The sequence below is a fragment of the Pleurodeles waltl genome, chromosome 9 (genome assembly GCF_031143425.1).
Source record: "Pleurodeles waltl isolate 20211129_DDA chromosome 9, aPleWal1.hap1.20221129, whole genome shotgun sequence".
Classification (NCBI taxonomy): Eukaryota; Metazoa; Chordata; class Amphibia; order Caudata; family Salamandridae; genus Pleurodeles; species Pleurodeles waltl.
This window is the reverse complement of record NC_090448.1, coordinates 422,482,736-422,499,322: the sequence shown is the minus strand read 5'-3', so window position 1 is coordinate 422,499,322 and position 16,587 is coordinate 422,482,736. Positions and strand designations below refer to the sequence as shown.

The window sequence follows — 16,587 nt, the reverse complement described above, 5'->3', positions numbered from 1 at the left end:
AGCACAATGCTGTGAGTGGGGTATATGTGCCCATTTGGTCAGTAATCAAAATGCAGCACTTGCCACAGTATCCTCTCCTCACACTTCCTCTCATGCAACCCATCCTCCAGACTGTGCCCAGAAAGCAGCATAAAGAAGGCCAAAGTGCATAACTCCTTGTAGTCGTGCCTCAGTACTCATGCCGTTTCATCACTGCATGAAAAAAAGTTTACATTTTTTCTCTGTCCGACTCAGAATGGGACTTTGTCACTTTTTTGGAAAAAAAAATGAATTTGAACTTTTTCACTTTTCGGATGAAAAATGTTGATATTTTTTCTAAGTCCCCACTTAGAATGGGACTTTGTTTTGCCAAAAATTATGAATTTGCAATTTTTCACTTTTTGGACGACAAAAGTTGAAATTTTTTCCAAGTCCCCACTCTGAATGGGACCTTTTCACTTTTTTGAAGAAAACTATGATTTTTTTTCACTAAGTTGATCTTTTCAACCAAAAAGTAAAAATGTCCCATTCTGACATGGGAACCGGCAAGAATGTCGACTTAGACAAAAGTTGAATTATTTTCTAAATCCCATCTAACATTGAGATGGGACTTAGAAAAAAAAAAAATCAACATTTGAAAAAAGTTTTTCCAAGTCCCCACTCAGAATGGGAATTTGTCATTTTTTTGGAGAAACAAACTGAATTTGCACTTTTTGGGGTGAAAAAAGCAGAATTTTTTTCTAAGTCCCCACTCAGAATGAGATTTTGTCACTGTTTTACAAAAAACGATAAATTTGAGCTTTTTCACTTTTTGGATGAATAAAGTTGAACATTTTTCCAATTCCCCACTCACAACTGAAACTTTGTCACTTTTTTTAAAAAAATGATGAGTTTGAACTTTTTCACTTTTTAGATGAAAAAAGTTTATATTTCTTTAAAATCCCCACTCAGAATGGGACTTTGTCACTTTTTTGACAAAAATCATGAATATGCATTTTTTCACTTTTTGGATGAAAAAATGTGATTTTTTTTTTCTAAGTCCCCACTCAGAATGGGACTTTCACTTTTTTTTTTTTTTACAAAAATGATGAATTTGCACTTTTTTACTTTTCGGATGAAAGAGGTTGATTTGTTTTCTAAGTCCCCACTCAGAATGGGACTTTGTCACTTTTTGAAGAAAACTATGAATTTGCACCTTTTCACTCTTTGGATGAAAAAAAGTTGAAACGTTTTCTAAGTCCCACCTCAGAAAGGGACTTTGTCACTTTTTGGAAGAAAACTATAAATTTGCACTAAGTTGATCTTTTCATCCAAAAAGTGAAAATGTCTCATTCTGACATGGGAACCGGCAAGCATGTCAACTTAGACAAAAGTTTAATTATTTTCTAAATCCCATCCCAGAATGAGATAGGACTTAAGAAAAAAAAAAAAAAACTTTTAAAAAAAATGTCAAAAGTTCTTCCAAGTACCCACTTAGAATGGGAATTTGTCACTTTTTTGGAGGAAAAAAAAATTGAATTTGGATTTTTTCACTTTTCGGATGAAAAAAGTTGAAATCTTTTCTAAGCACCCACTCAGAATGTGTCACTTTTTTGAAAAAAATGATGTTTGAACTTTTTCACTTTTTAGATAAAAAAAGTTGATATTTTTTCATAATCCCCACTCAGAATGGGACTTTGTCACTTTTTTTTGACAAAAATGATGAATTTGCACTTTCACTTTTTGGATGAAAAAAGTTTAAATGTTTTCAATGTCCCCACTCACAAACGCTACAGAACCTTATTTCTTCTCTAGCAAGGATTGGATCTTTCATAGATTCATGTCTTAATAGAGAATGGGTCCTTAATATATTGCAGTAAGTCTGCAATTAATATTACCAGATAGCCATTTTCTAAATATTTTGCACCACTGCCAGGTGTTTGTGCAGAATAAACGGTAGAAAATTTAACTGTTGGTCATTTTGCCTGGTCAGCAAAACGCCTCCAGAGATTCCGCTAGCGATCATCAGGAGGTGCTGGTATTTCTGGAGCACCTCTCACTTTTACCACCACAACCCTGGGGTTTCACTGAATCAATTGGCAATGCACTAGTCCGAAGAAATACATGCTAAGAACAAGGTTATATTTCTGGACCCTAACTGTCATGTTCTGATGAAGAACTAGATTTTGTATTTTCATGATTAACAGGGAAGTGGAAGTTAATACTAAATCTTAATCTGAAGGTGAGCTGTCCCTGGCTATCTGATGAACGATATTACAATGTGTCATAAACATCAAAGCGCAACCTAAGGCAAGCTGGTGGAAACCCTTACCCCAGGGGTTCTTTAAATGTGGTCATTGTAACATGTGTCCTTACGCCCACGACAAGTTGAAACAGTTTCAATATAACACATCTACTGTGCACACTGTTAAGGTTTTCAGTAATTTTAATTCTAGGTTTGTTATTTATGTATTATTTGTACATGTCAACAGATCTATATAGGGAGTAGCATCAGACCACTGAAAGAGAGAATATAGGAACACATCGGTGCCATTAGAAATCCCAATGAAAGTTACCCTCTTGCTGTGCATTTCAACACATCTCACAAATTGTGTGATCAGGTAAATTTGAAATGTCATGCTATCAATGTGGTATCGGACAACCAGAGAGGAGGAGACAGAACTCTGGCACTATGCAGGAGGGAAGCGTTCTGGATTACAAAACTGAGAGAGATGGATCATGGACTCAATGTGGACCGGGAACTGCACATCTTTCTAGACTAGTGCCGAGACCACCTCTAGCCGGTCCAGGCTATGTTTTTATGTCTGCTACACGATGGTCTTGATTCAACGACTAATGAGAGTTATTGGTTTGTGCTGAGTTGTGCACGTCATTATTGCCCATATGTAATCATCTACTTGCTCTTTTTCTGCTCGTCAAGGGCTTTCGTACTCACATGCACACATGACGATATATATGTCACATGTGCATGTTAGCTTTACTTACTTTTGGTGTGCTACTTTACTTTTTCATCTTTTTGCACGCTCGACTTGGGCATTAATTTTACACCTCCAGGGTGGCATTTCTCACTTTAATTGTATTTTCTTGGTGTAGGTGTGTTATTTGTTTTTGGCATTACGGTACGTGTGTGTTACTTCTGTTGTAACTACCTCTTCCAATTGGTTCTGCGCCTTTGTGGCACCTTGGATTAATTTCTATTTAGCTTTGGTTTTGGTTCCCACTATCTTTATTTTAATTTAGACATTGGTCCCTACCATCTTTCCTGCAATATATATTCGTTCTGATGGACTTGAACAGTAGAGCAGTATTATAAGATGGCACTCATCAATAGCCCCATGCCTTGTTCCTTCTGTTTTTATTATTTGGATCTAAATGTTGCTGGTCGATCTTTAGTGGCGTGCGTCTTTGACACGGCGCCACATTACAGTGTTTCTCGGTACAAGGTAATACTCTGTATTTACCTAGTTATTGTCATTCAGTGTGGATTTATTATGAAATGATGTCTCTTTTTCATAGCCCTCGTGTTTTTTAGTTCAGTTTCCTTTTTGTTAAGTATTATGGCTGTAATACGCCGTTTTGATTTATTGGTACACTGTGCACCTATCTCTGCAGTTGCATTCAGATTAGGTTCTTGTGAGACGTCTTAGCCCCGGTTAACAACAGTTCAGTTTATTCATATGGCGTTTACTGGACTTTCTGTTTTTGGACAATTTTGTGAACCACGTGGTACTTCCTCAACTTGTGGGTTACTATAAACTGATAGCATCTACAATACCATTGGTAAATTGCCTACTTGCCTTCTCGGCTTCCTACTGTGTCAGACTCATCGATTTCCCATGCCTATCTTTTCACCAAAAACACCTTTCCCTGGTGTTGGCTGGTCTCAGGGTTACAATAATTTGTTCTTCACATTCAGTTTACACTCGGTACCCTGTAATTTTATTCTACAGATGGATGCTGTTTTCTTTTTTCTTATGTCGGTACTAACTCGACACAGACACAGGATTTACGGTGATTGAGTCTATCTTGGCAACTTTAGCTTAAGAAACATACTTGTTTACTATGAAATTTCTTATTACAATCTTTTTGCAGCCTTGAAAAAGTAATCGTTTATGAAACACATGTTGGCTCCTTGTTCATCTTGGATTAAAGAGCACTTTCACCTACTAAGCTCCAAGTGTGACCACGTATTATTGACGTTACTTCTTGATTTTATGGACTACAGAATTGCACTCTGAGCAGTGTCTTGTTGGTTCCAATACTACAATGTGTCTCAAACCCAAAGCAGAAATTAAGGGAACATTCTGGAAAAATTATTGTTGGTGGTGCTAGTGATCAAGGGCTGAATAAAGAGAACTTTTTTTCCTCAACTGCACTGCCACGTTAAACAAACCCTTTAGGTAGCCTGAACTTGTTACGTTCTGTTACGCAACATTGCTCTCCATACCACAATAAATGTAGTAAAACATGTATTAAAATGATTTGTCAGTGAAAATATAGATATTTATTAGAAGAGCACACGTGAACAGAAATGCTTGTACGATGCACATTATTCAAACTCCAGATCGCAAGTATTCTGTTCTACACAATAGTACTTCAATTCTCTTCTTGTGCCCAGAGAGTTTATCAATCTGTCTGCGGCAGATGATGGATCCAGAAAGTAGGTTAAATTGCATTGTATTTCAGGGTGAACTCTGGTTGTGCTAATAACATCTACCTAGTGCACCTCAAATGACACACCTGTATCTCCCTTACTTTTCTGACTCATATTATGTATGACTACTATGAATGGTACTTCCTTGGAGAAAGGTTTCATGTCATAGGAGTGTCTGAGCTCAAACACCATGCATGGCCTGGTTGCAACTACTGTAAGATACAAGTTAAGGAATAAAGAATTGAGGTTGTTCTGGTAATGCTGGTGTTTTTATATCAGTTGAGGCAATGAACTGTATGACTGGACACACAGATAATGCTCGAAAGGTGGAAAACATGATACATGTACCAAGTGTACATTTTGTGTTTATTAAAACCAATAAAATATTAAAAACTGAAAGCACTGTTTATGAAGCTAAAAAGAGCATTGGCATCATAAACAGCTGTAAAACACTCCACTGGGACAAACAACACAGAGGTTCCTAGTGCAACAAGTCCAAGAATGACTAGAGAGAGCAGATGATGACTGCAAAGGTGTCAAAAGGGTGGCACGTCCTTGTATCAGATTAATCATATACAGACATAAACACTGGAGCATTTGGAAGGGAGACATCAAAAATATTGGATAAAAGTGCGAAGCATACAGGTAAGCTTTGAGCATTATGTTCAGTGGTTAGAGGTATCATAATGTAAAGCACAAGACGACGGGTTAGATTAAAAGGGAAAAGGAATTGGGTTAAGAAAGCAAAAAAGTATATTTTGGACATTCATATAAATAAATAATATTAAATACAAGTAAAGGGGAAATGTATATCTTCAGAGTTATGGATAAAAGGTGTCAAGGCTCCGGCGAAGGAAAAGGTGGGTCTGGGGAGGTGGGGGTCGTAATTCTGAAAAAGTATCTCAGGAATAGGAGTGCCAGGATTATTGAAAACATAGCAATTCTTTCTTTCGTTTTTATTGTGCTCTTTTTGTGCACTGATCCACAGAAAATCTCTTTTTTCTTGTCATTGCTTTTAAAGGAGATTCCTTGTCCACCCCTCCCCAAACCCTCTTGTTTTCTCTTAACCCGTTCCATCGCTCACCCCATCAACCCTAAATGTAGGACAAACCTGAACTCTCTCCCTATACACCGCTTCAATGGCAATGGGATTCGTTTTTAGGGTCGAGCCTGTAAGTGCATGCGCTTCGTATGCGAGACGCTGCTGTGTTCAGTAAAGGGCTTTGAGCCCACCTGTTGCTCATAATTTGTTGGTTTGGGTGGCACTCTTCTTTACGGCCTCGGAATTCGTCAAAAGCATGGCTGGCATCGATTCCGTTCCTCTGTGTGGAGCAGGGATCAAACACTAACTGATTTCAACTTAATTAGTGCCCGTCCGTTGCTCCCCACATGATCGGGGTACTATTTTGTTCTTCATTCGAGTGCCCTGCAAACAGTACGCTTTTGACTGGCAAAAACGCGGCCAACGGGACAAACAAAATTGCAAAGTTTCATTTTGTAAAGCTAACTTTATTTTATTTAAGTCGTAAATTTCTCAGTTTCTACTCATGTTTTTTTCTGTTTTTGTTCGTGGTCGCTGTTGTCAAACGATGACAATTAACTTGTTTGAAATATGTGAAACCCATTGCATTGTAAATGGTTTTTTTTTTCTTAACCCCAGGCTTTTGGTGTCCGGGATTTTTCAACCACTAAAAGAACATTTCACACTTGGGCCCATCGCATGAAAATTTATAAAATTAAAATGCATATTTTTCTATGTATCAAAGTGTTTTCGCATTCATATACCTTTACATACGTATATTGCCCTAGGTCATTAGGCTACGACGTATTGCATATGTCCATTAAGTTGCACAACAACTTGGCTTGCAGAAATGACTTACTGCACCTGCTGTTTACCAGCATTTACCCAGCCATGACCCGCTGTCCTTTCGGTTGGCCCTGCTCACATTACATGCACCGATTTCCTTTCTTTGGAATAACCCAATCAGAATCAGGCTTATGTGCAAAGCAACCACTCGCAGCTGCGTGGTGGGCTCCACTGTGTACATATGCACATCTACAGCCATTCAAGAGTGATAGGAAAAACAGGAAGCTTGTGAAAATAATGTATGGTCGCCTAGAAAAAAAGTACTTTTAAAAGGAATTCTATCTGTGCTTTAACTGTTCCCATTTGTAAAGCTACCAATGTAAATTCACATGGTGTTTGTAATTCACAGTTCTACTGCCATCTAGTGGTTTTAGGTAGTGGAGCATTCTCCAGGAGGAGCCTGTATGGAAGGAGCCTCTTCAATACTTTGAGAACAGCACAAATAATGAGAAACATCCGAACCACAACAGATAATAACCGCACATATGTGGGAGTAAAATTACTGAAACATTGACATGATAAAATTAAGTGAACAGTACGTATAAATAATGCACATATGTTTGCAGTGATGAATAGTATTTTGAGGCACATTTACCGATTGTGCAATTTACGCCGGAATATTGTCAATTAACCATACTTTTATAGAAGTAAAAGACCAATGTATTATTGGCGTGATTTCTTTGCAAAGGGTATTTAAAAATAAGGGCGAATTCTGATTTTAAATTAACTTTGTTCCAGGAAAGCGGGTCAATATTGGAATGATATTACTGTTGTCCCCTGATGTTTTTTTGCAATATTATTGCAAAGTGGTGCTTTGCACAAAAGCCCCAAAACTTGAGGTTTAAAAGAAATTTAACAAGGAGGCATTTTAACACTAAGAACATTCTGACATTTCATGTTAAAGGATATCAAACCAGCAACACTGGTCAAACTTTGGTAGGATTAATAATTATTTGAATGGGATGGGTGCACCCATAGTCTGCCTCTAATCTGTAAATGAAAACAGCACACTTTATTTATATTAATGTAGTAACATTTTGTAAAACGTGTAAGGATGCAAAAGCCACAGCTACACAATAACAGGGTAAGTTTGTAATAGGATGGAAGACGAATTTGCAAATTTTCGCCACACACCTGCTGTGCTAATTCCATAATCGCCCATAATCCAATAACGGGCTCCACCAATCATAAAATCCAAGTTAGGAAGTAACCTACACTTACTCTTATGAGACGTAGACAAGTCTGTCAAAACTAGTTGGTGGGAAACATGTTACTCACAAGCTACATGTTGGGCTCCACTGCTTTAAGGTATGTACCACGCTAGATGTAGGACTATCAAGGCCACAAGGTTGTTATTATTCAAATAAAGCACACTAGTTGCGTTCACTACCACCTGACCTGGCAGCAATGCGGACTACTTTTTGTTTCTCACATTATCGAAGCACCAAGATTTTTTTGTAACCAAGTGCTTCTTTTAATCTAAACGAGGCGATTTAGCTGCCCGTAAAGCCGCCTAAACAGGCACACCCCAAAATTATTATTATTTTTTTTAAATTTCACATATGGTCTTTTTACGCGCATTTTCAGTGAACATTTGGGTGGATGGAATCAATGACACGCACTGGTGTCGCAAGGGAGCTCTGGGCCCTAGCACTAGCAAGATACCCTGCTTCCATCAAGTTGGGTAGTAAACAAAAGTAGTAACCGGGGGGCAGATGGTCCGTACGTCCCTGGGCCCTAGTGCCACTGCTCCTGCTGAGATTTTAATATTCACTCCCAAGATACAAGCAACCATTTCATGTAAATTTACGTTTGGCTGCATTTTGACCTTTCTCAGTTTACAGGGTTGTAAAAACTGGAATCATTTCTTAATGGGGTGCTTGCTACCTTCATCGAACCTCCTTTGCTACTCCACAACCTCGGAGTGGAGGAAGAAGGAAAAGGCGGCCATTTGGAAGGAGGGCAAAGAAAACAGGTTCCTCCTTTGAACTGGCAAAGCTCTAAAATGATCATCATTTTTAAAGTTATAAACCGCAGACAAGCAGCAGAAACACCTTGAAAAGAGCAGAGATTTGTTAGCAAAAAAAAAGCCTAATTACCCCAAACACTCACTCAACAAGATTCTGTGCCCGGAAACAGATGTTGGGTGGATATTTAGAAACTTTCCTTTTTTCTTAACAGTAACATCCATAAAAATCTCAACAATATGGTATTGCAGCCTTCATGTTACATGTCTGATGCAAAGAGCTGTCTAATCTCACAGAAAACACAGAACTGACAACCACGTTTTTAAAAAAATGTAAAAGCTTTTATAGTCTAAATCTTTTTTCTGCAATTTTTTGTTGTCTGTATAAATCTAGTACTGAACTGCTTTGCCTATTCTGCTGGTGTAACAGAACTTCAGAGAAAAGGTAGAGTCCCTCTTTGCTACCCCACTTTCATAGGATTTACTTTTTCTGACGATACAGTGATAGTCTCAACTGTGAGATATATTTCTTGAAATCTCACACTTCTCTCAAAGGTGCCCGTCTTGACAAGAAAGGAAATACATCACACAGACATACATTACCTTCCTAGAGAAAATCTCCCACACCATTGTACTGCAGCCACCCGTATAGATAATCCGAGGAACAAATTACAGGACTTTATTGCGTTCATCTCAGGAGGTTAAAAAACTGGCCATGAGAGCAATATTGGCAAACAGAACAGTTATAGTGATCAAAACCCTTAGGACCAGAACATGTTTTAGCTAATTAAGAAATAAGATTACATGAAACAGTAGATGTGTTTCAATCTTAAAATTATCTGGATTAAGACACGATTTACATGTAGGGTTTACTAGGTCGAGCCTTTTAAATGGGAAAACTCACTTCAGTGGACGAAAGTTCTGGAAAAGAAAAACATGGAAAATGTATAGGTACCCTTCCTCGTCACAAAATCCAATTGGAAATGCTACAGTCCTTGCCCAGAGTGCCATATCAACAACGAATTTAAAGGTCATATACTAGCTAATAGGATTTATTTAGTCACCTGAAGTTGGGTTTGACATAATCTTGCACCTAAAAAAACATCTACCAGCTTTTGAGCTGTGTAAATAATTACACTTACTAGTTTAAAATATAACGAAGACATGCCATGACAGCTACAAATCTCACGCGTATTTTGCTAGAAGAAATGCCCTTTTGGATATTCCTTGTACCACAAGGCATCACCAGGAGGAGGCCACTTCACGGACATCTACATAACCAATGAAAGCATGCCTCTTACAGAAGAAGCTTCCTTCTGTGTCCAGGATCAATAAGTATCTTGGAAGGTACACAGTGAGTCTAAGGATCACTGTCCAGACTTGGGAGGCTGAAAGAAAGGCATGTGGTGACAAGGGGCTTACTGAAGCTAAACCTGGCTCCTCAAGACAGCTTATGGTGAAGAAGCCTATCACTAGTGAAAACATCACTTATCAAAATGCAGCCTTAACCTCTTCAGTGTGGGCGTCGGCCACTGGCTGATGCCCACACTACCTCCCTGGTGCGGATCACGAACAGTGGCCAACACCAAGGAAGGGATTAAAAAACGCCAGGAGACACAGAAGATCTTCTGTGTCTCCCCCCAAGCCCCTCCTACCCGCCCCTTTGTGACGTCAGCACGCCACAAGGCACGCTGACGTCACTATATGTTTTCCACAGCGGACCAGGAAGCCGCTCCACAGGAGAAAACAGGCCCAAATGACGGGAGAATCTCCCCTTTCAAACGCGGCTTTCCCACTGCGATCAAGGGCCAGGAAACCCCCACTAGACACCAGGGATTTCACTTGGGGTGGGGTGGAGGTTGTCGGCCCCCTCAGAAAACAGGCCCTCAATTTTTTTTGACATGGTAGGTTTACTCTTGGGGGGGAAGCAAAGGCACTTGATCACACCCCCCAGGGGTGATTTATTTTAAAGAATGCAATTGACAGGGGGTCACCCGTGAGCAGGTAGACCCCCTGTGGGGCAATATTTTTTTTAACAGCTGTATGGTTTCTTTGGGGGCCATAAGGAAACCATACAGCTGTTTAAAAAAAAGAAATATATAGATCTGTATATACATATATATAGATCTATATAGAGATATAACTATGTAGATATATCTATCTATACATAGATATATCTATCTTTATAGATAGATATATCTATAAATATATATGTCTATAGATAGATCTCTCTCTATATCTATATTTCGTATTGTGGAGACATCAAAATTATCTATCACAAAACAACATATTGGGAAACCTACCAAACCCAGACATTTCTGGAAACTATACATCTGGGGGAGTCCACAGAGGTGTGACTTGTGTGGATTCCCCAAAGTATTTTTCCCAGAATACCCCGCAAAGCTGAAACATTGAATAAAAACTCTATTTTTTCATGCATTTCTGTCACACAAACTACAGGAATATGCTGGGATCCACAAAATTCCTACCACCCAGTGTTTCCCCACCTGTCCTGATAAAAACACTAACCCACTTGAGTGCCTGTATCAGGAATGGATCACGCCACGGTCAACAGTTGCCCTCAAGTAAGGACCAACATTGACCGTTGAGTGATCTACTCCTGACACGGGTACTAGGTCAACCACACAAGTGAGGTACCATTTTTATCAGAAGACTTGGGGGAATGCTGGGTGGAAGGAACTTTGTGGCTCCTCTCAGATTCCAGAACCTTCCATCACCGAAATGTTAGGAAAGTGTTTTTTGCCAAATATTGAGGTTTGCAAAGGATTCTGGGTAACAGAACCTGTTGAGAGCACCACAAGTTACCCCATCCTGGGTTTCCCTAGGTGTCTAGTTTTTAAAAAAATGCACAGGTTTGGTAGGTTTTCCTAGGTACCGGATGAGCTAGAGACCAGAATCCACAGATAGGCACTGTCCAAAAAACACGTCAGTTTTCAATGTAAAAATTTGATGTGTCCATGTTGCGTTTTGGGGCGTTTCCTGTGACGGGCACTAGGACTACCAACACAAGTGAGGTACCATTTTTATCGGGAGACTTGGGGGAATGCTGGGTGGAAAGAAATCTGTGGATCCTCTCAGATTCCAGAACTTTCCATCACCGAAATATGAGGAAAACAAGTGTTTTCTTTGCCCAATTTTTAGGTTTGCAAAGGATTTTGGGTAACCGAACCTGGTGAGAGCCCCACAAGTCACCCCATTCTGAATTCCCCTAGATGTCTAGTTTTAAAAAATGTATAGGTTTCCTAGGTGCTGGCCGAGTTAGAGGCCAAAGACCACAGCTAGGCACTTTGCGAAAAACAGGTTAGTTTTCTTTGGGAAAATGTGATGTGTCCACGTTGTGTTTTGGGGCATTTCCTGTTGTGGGCACTAGGCCTACCCACACAAGTGAGGTACCATTTTTATCAGGAGACTTGGGGAAATGCTGGTTGGAAGGAAGTTTGTGGCTTCTCTCAGATTCCAGAACTTTGCAGCCCTGAAATCCGAGGAAAAAGTTGTTTTTTTGCCAAATTCTGAGGTTTGCAAAGGATTCTGTGTAACAGAAACTGGTGATAGCCCCACAAGTCACCCAATCCTAGATTCCCCTAGGTGTCTAGTTTTAAAAAATGCACAGGTTTGGTAGGTTTCCCTAGATGTCGGCTGAGCTAGAGGCCAACGACCCCAGCTATCCACTTTCCAAAAAACACATGAGATTTCAATGTAAAAATGTGATGTGTTCATGTTGCGTTTCCTGTCGCGGGCAGTAGGTCTACCCACATAAGTGAGGTACCATTTTTATCGGGATACTTGGGGTAACACAGAACAGCAGAACAAGTGTTATTGCCACTTGTCTTTCTCTACATGTTTTCTTTCCAAATGTAAGAAGTGCGTAAAAAAGAAGTCTATTTGAGAAATGCCCTGTAATTCACATGCTAGTATGGGGACCCCGGAATTCAGAGATGTGCAAATAACCACTGCTTCTCAACATCTTATCTTGTGTCCATTTTGGAAATACAAAAGTTTTCTTGATACCTCTTTTTCAGTCTTTATATTTCACCAAATTAACTGCTGTAGACCCAGCATACAATGAAAACCCATTGCAAGGTGCAGCTCATTTATTGGCTCTGGGTACCTAGGGTTCTTGATGAACCTACAAGCCCTATATATCCCAACAACCAGAAGAGTACCTTAACGGTATATTGCTTTAAAGAAATCTGCCATAGCTGGATAAAGTTAGAGGAAAGAACGTGGCTGAAAATGACTTTTTTTTTTAACCTCAATTCTAATATAGTTTTATTTTAACTGTTACTTTCTATAGGAAAACTTTGAAGGATCTACACAAATAACCCCCTGCTGAATTCAGAATTGTGTCTACTTTTCCAAAATGTTTAGCTGTCTGGGATCCAGCATTGGTTTCACACCCATTTCTGTCACTAACTGGAAGGAGGCTGAAAGCACAAAAAAATTGTAAAAATGGGGTATGGCCCTTTCCCCCCCATTTTTCTGGAAAAACAAAATTGTAGCTATATTTTGGCTAATTTCTTAGCCTCCCCCAGGGGAACCCACAAACTCTGGGTACATTGAGAATCTCTAGGATGTTGGAAAAAAAGGATGCAAATTTGGCGTGGATAGCTTATGTGGACAAAAAGTTATGAAGGCCTAAGCGCAAACTACCCCAAATAGCCAAAAAAGGGATCAGCACTGGGGGGTGGTGGAAAGGCCCAGCAGCTAAGGGATTAAGCTTCACTTGAAGGTTAACAAAGTGGGCCAGCCTCTGGCTTGGACGGCAAGTAGAGAAAGGGGTCCAAACCAAATAACAGGAGCTCATGGTGGATGTCGGAATAGTGTGTCGTACATGAGGCTAGGAGAAATGATGAATTCTGGGATTACTATACAACACTATATACTGTGAATCCTTGTGAAGACCCAAAGCATATGGAAACTGGATGAGGAAACCACGCATGGGATGAGCTAGCTTGTAGCAGAATTAATAACTCCACATAGACTACGTGGTCTATCCTGCTACAGACCCAATGAACAAGGATATCCCAACATTAATTCCTCACTACACTTTTCATTGGGCCAGGGTATGCCTGTGGGCATCCCCCACCACACCGAAACCCTACCACAAGTTCTGGGCAAACCCACTGAGATATCAATTAATTGGCGAGTCTGCTCTGTGCATTATCATGTTACATTACTTCATTTTTCCAATACACATCACATTGGGATGTAATAAATCCATTAACAGAAACACAAAAACAGCCAACGGCAGTTGTGTAGACTGCAGTTATGCATATGGGCCAATTCCTTTGCATACGTTGGCTTCGCTCAAGTATATGATGGATATGCCTTAGCATTGTGAGCTGTACCTGGGCCCTGGAGGTCATGCCTCAAAATAGGATGGCTGTGAGTGGGCATTTTATGATGTAATACAGTATTACTGTGTTTAGCATCATATCAGTACCCTCGTTGTACTAACCTTGCAGTTATCGTGTAATTCTACTGATTTCATAACAGTCAAATGTACCATTATCCCACTTCTTCTAACGTCATTAGAGTTCAACAGTCTTGTTATGCGACTTTCTACAAAGTATCGGTGGAGGGGGAGGGATCGACATATGATGTCACATTAGCAATCTGTTGCATTTTGAAGAAGCAGTATCCAGGTACATGGCACCCGTCAAGGCCATATTGAAAACATATGAGATAGCATGCCATGGCACCACAGGCTAACGCTTGTTTCTCTAAAGGGCAAGGTGACATCACTGCTCATCTATGAAAAATATATATATTTTTTAAAAACGGAGCTGCCATGTTCTCTTCCTCCAAGTAGTTAACTTGTAAAACAAAACAAAAAAAAAAAAGTGCCAGGGCCCTCGTCAGGAAGCCACTGCATCTTGCACCATTTATTGCACCTACCAGCACTCACAGTGACAGTAGTGTTTCAACTAGTAACCATTGTACACCTACCAGAGTGAGGTTTTAGACTATTCCAGGCCCACAAAGATAAAAGAATGGCTTGGATGGCAAGTATTGGGCATCTGAAATATATATTGAAATAATAAACAACTCTTATTGTGCTGGCCTCTAAAGTGGACAACCAGCGCCATCATGTGGCAGTCTGTCATAAGTGGTGGTGTTGACAATTAGGCGTTGGTGCCAAGCACCGCAAACCACTGGCTCAAATTAAACAGTGCCTATTCCCATGGCCTCATTGGGATGGTGCCTCTGGCAAGTGCTGAATCTGACACAAAAATATTCCTAGCATAAAAGGGTAATGGCAATGAGCTCGCATTGACAATGCTACTTGTAATACTACACAAATGGCTCCTTGAAGAGTGATTGTCCAGTAAGCTCATAACTAAGAAGGGTACCTTCCCTTTATTAAATATTAAATACATGCTGATTTTGTACAAAAATGATAAAGAAACAGAATTAAGAAGCAACTTTCAAACCTTAGCCATCAAAAGTATTATTTTCACAACAATGCACAATACAGGGTTGATAAAGGCGTTTGTTCACACTCAAAAAACAGCTATTAGTTTCTATTTTAGATACTTTAATAATCACTCCCCCACTGAAAGTCATTCCATTGCAATATTAATTTCTATGTATTACTGTCAATTGCCTTTTGCCTCATAAACATTAGCTAGTAGAACTATGAACATACCATCAATACACAGGTATATGACTAAATCCCGAGACTCCCAGACGGCCACTGGAGGATTGGAGGAATGATGTCTCGAGATGGGCTCAGGCCGAACAGCAGGCGCTGCAGGGAGAAGAGGCAAAGGGGATGCGGGCGAGACCTATAGCCCCAACTTGGACCGAAATAATGGAGGCTTGGGAAGACTGGAAGCGGAGGAAGGAGGGGGTATCAGAACGTGGAGAAGTAGCAACGCTGGTGGAAGGGGAACAAGGGGATAGATGATGGGCGCAGGGAGAGGACGAGAGGACAGGGGGATCTTGGGGCATGCGCCACAGGGACTTCATCACTCCATAGTTATAGACAGCTCCTGGGGCAGGATGAGAGATGCTAATATTTATGGATAAGAGTTGTGACCATGCTTGAGGGGCAGAAGGACCCTAGTGGAATGGGATAGACCCTACAAACAAAAAAGAGGCAGGAAGACGTCTGGGATGACCCTGCCAGTAGAACGACCTAGATATTCTGGCAAGACCTAATCCCAATGTGCCGTACTATATTAACCTGCGCAAAGTTTGTTTCCCTTTTTTTTTCTTTTGGTTCTCAGTAATCGCCTTATTTTCCTTTTGTGGTCGAATTAGTTCAAAATGTATTTGGGGACACAGAATGCACGGATGGAAATTGAAAACGAGAGTAAGTGAGAAGTGTCAAGGTTCTGCACATGTGGATGGTCTCAAAAGAGACCAGCGGAATATTGTAATGAATCACTCAGTACCTGCAGTATGCATAAAATAAGTTTGAATACACGGCATGTAAAGAAGAACATACATATGTATTTATGATTACTACATTTTATGAAAAACCAATAAACAAAGTTTTTTTTAAAAAAGACTAAGGGCCGGATTACAACTTTGGAGGAGGTGTTAATCTGTCCCAAAAGTGACGGTAAAGTGACGGATATACCACCAGCCGTCTTACGAGTTCCATAGGATATAATGGACTTGTAATACGGCTGGTGGTATATCCGTCACTTTACCGTCACTTTTGGGACAGATTAACACCTCCTCCAAAGTTGTAATCAGGCCCTAAATCCCGAGACCAGCTTACTCAGTCCTATAATTAACACACACATGGATCGGTGCTTTGTTTCGAAGATGTGAAAAACTAAACATCTAATGGGGCAGACTATGTGTAAACTGGCTAAATCTCAACGAGTTTAGTGTGGATGCTAAGTTTAACGCTGTTACTCGTAAGACGTGTAGAGTCACTGGAAAGGTTTGGATATTATACAGGAATCAAACACATAAGAAAATGGAATAACAGTTTAGGTGGAAAGGCAGCTTGAAGTTAACACTATGAACTACAATGGATCATTTTTCCTACTAATTGTACAATTGCGCGTTTTCTATTTGGAAAATTAAAGATTGAAATAATGGAGTACCCAATGAAATTCAGACAAAAGTAGTGTTTGGCAT

The 16,587-nt window shown here is 39.9% G+C and overlaps 1 protein-coding gene across 2 annotated transcripts in view; it reads right to left on the bottom strand.

Moving 5' to 3' along the window:
* LOC138259466 (uncharacterized) overlaps positions 1 to 16,587 on the bottom strand; it is a 221,520-nt gene that overhangs the window by 175,470 nt on the left and 29,463 nt on the right. The window lies entirely within an intron of this gene.